General features: G+C 38.6%; 1 pseudogene; it reads right to left on the bottom strand.

Annotated features, from left to right (window-relative positions):
- The window catches only part of LOC102754024, a 2,899-nt pseudogene extending 1,529 nt beyond the window's left edge, over positions 1-1,370 (bottom strand).
- Between the last annotated feature and the right edge of the window lie 1,022 nt (positions 1,371-2,392).

Here is a 2,392-nt window from a genome sequence, read left to right as displayed (position 1 = left end):
ACCCCCCCCCCCACCCATGAACTTTATCTTGCATTGTCTTCACAAAATGCCATGTCAAGCTTTTCCAACAAATTGGCTCTAAAAACTTTTCTAGAGTTTTAGTACAAATAAGGGATGTATACATCATGGAAACAATATCCTATCTAATAGAGAGGGAACATGCTAATTGACCATCACACCATTGCAAAGATGGTGGTGCCCACAGCAACAAGATGGCGGCACCCAGTTCCCTCAGCCCTGCCAGGGTGGCAGGCACGCAGCAAGGCCAGGCCCAGCCTCTCTGTGCACCTGCCTCCAGAGTCCCCCAATCCCCTCAGCCTCTCAGCCGCCCAGGGCCAGCCCGAGGTGCAGGCAAGCCTCAGATGGCAGCTGCCCAGCCACTCAGAGCCGCCCAAGGCTCAGGTAACCAGGGCCACCTGAGGCTCAGATAACCAGGGCCGGCCAAGGCTTGCGCTGCCAGTAGTGGCAACAGCAGAGGTGTGATGGGGGCGTCACCTTCCCCTGATCACCAGGTAGCCTCCTGCCCCTGAGGGCTCCTGGACTGTGAGATGGGGCAGGCCAGGCTGAGGGACCCCCCCCTCCAGTGCATGAATTTTTATGCACTGGGCCTCTCATAAATATATATACATATATATTTTTTTTCTTCAAATAACTTATGTTGATATACAATAAGAAAAATGTTATATTAAATGATCAGAATGCAAAACTTTTCCTTATCCCAATTTCTTATTTTAAGCTCCAATGATTGTTATTATTATGGAGCATGAGATATGGGAAACATTTCATTTGCATAAACTGCTACTCAGAAACCCTCTGTGGTGTAATTTAGTCACACTCTACATACAGAAGAAACTACTACCTAAGGCTGTCAGGAAACTTCACAAAATCAAATCACAACTTTAGAACTAGTTGATTATACTGATCACACTATAACCATAGAAATTGCAGTCTTGGTTCAAGCGAGAAAACCTATGAAATTAAAGATTTATGAAAGGTAGGATACATTTGCTCCAAGTTATGTTTCTATGAATACAGTCCCAAATAAAACACCATAGTTTTTCAGGACTGCAGAAACTGAGGTCTGTGGTTTGGGGCTATTAACTGACAGCAGACTGGTAGGCATAAACTTGCTTTCATCTGCCTTGACTAACCATATGCAGGCCAATATTTAACAGGGATTTTAACCTAACTGACTGTAACAGCTTTAAATGACTCATTATGAACTATCGTTGAAGTCCTTCTTAGTTCACAGATAATTGGCCTGGAATACTAGAAGTACTTGAGCCTTTCATATCCATCAATCTGTTATTAGTCAGATCACCTTTTTCACAGGACTGAAGCCCATATGCAATCTTCAATAAGTATTCCATGATTATACCCTATGGAGCATTCATGTATAAAACACTTTTCCCAGACATTTTTAAAAAGGGCTGCTGAATTTATGAATAACTTCACACATTCCCATTTGTAAGAGTCTTTACTTAGGGATTTCATTCTGTAAAGGTTAAATGGCAGAACTCCAAACTAAATAACCTCTTGTTTTCTGCACTTGCTTTATAAGTAATAGAATAAAATTGAAATTCATTCTCACAGGTGACTCAACTAGGTTTTAATTTATTTATTTTACTTATTTACATAGTCATTTTCTAAAAATTAGTTGGCCTATTTATAAAATTCTTTAACAGCTTAATGTCCTAGCAATCATCAGAATATTTCCCCCAGTATTTCCAGGGCATTTGAGCCTAATTTAAAAGTGAATATTAACAAAATTTAATTTAATTTAAATTGAAAGGTACTAGTAGCATGTACATTTTAAATCTTAGATGGAGGATTCTGGAAGGAAATGACCACTTAGTGATTACATTATTTGTAAACTCAACACCTTCTTCTCACATTGTGCCATACAGTCTGTCAATAGGAAGATGGGCTGGATGTTCTTTCTTTCAAGAGAACAGTTCTGTCAATAATTATTTAAAATAGTGAATTTACATACAAGATTTCACTTAGAAAAACATTTGTGCCACTAAATTTCTTCCAAAAAAATCTTGGTTTAAAACATGAATACATATTTATGCATTCAACAGTTTTTTTAAATTATAAATAATTGGAAGAAATGTTTTATGTTTATAATTTTTAGATGGGAATGACTTTAGTTTTAGCCCTATAAATTAATGTATACTTTAAATAGGTCATGACAGTCACAATGGATGACAGTACTTTTAAAATTTAATTTTATTGTGAAAATTATTTTATTTACTACTACTTGGGTAGACTAATATCAGATATCTCTTCATAATATTATTACCTAGAGGCCCGGTGCACAAAAACTTGTGCACTCGTGGGGGGGGGTCCTCAGCCTGGACTGGCCTGCGCCCTCTTGCAGTCCGGGACC

Source organism: Myotis davidii, unplaced genomic scaffold (genome assembly GCF_000327345.1).
Source record: "Myotis davidii unplaced genomic scaffold, ASM32734v1 scaffold473, whole genome shotgun sequence".
NCBI classification, from domain to species: domain Eukaryota; kingdom Metazoa; phylum Chordata; class Mammalia; order Chiroptera; family Vespertilionidae; genus Myotis; species Myotis davidii.
The sequence above is the reverse complement of the archived record's forward strand: the minus strand, read 5'-3'. Positions and strand labels throughout refer to the sequence as shown.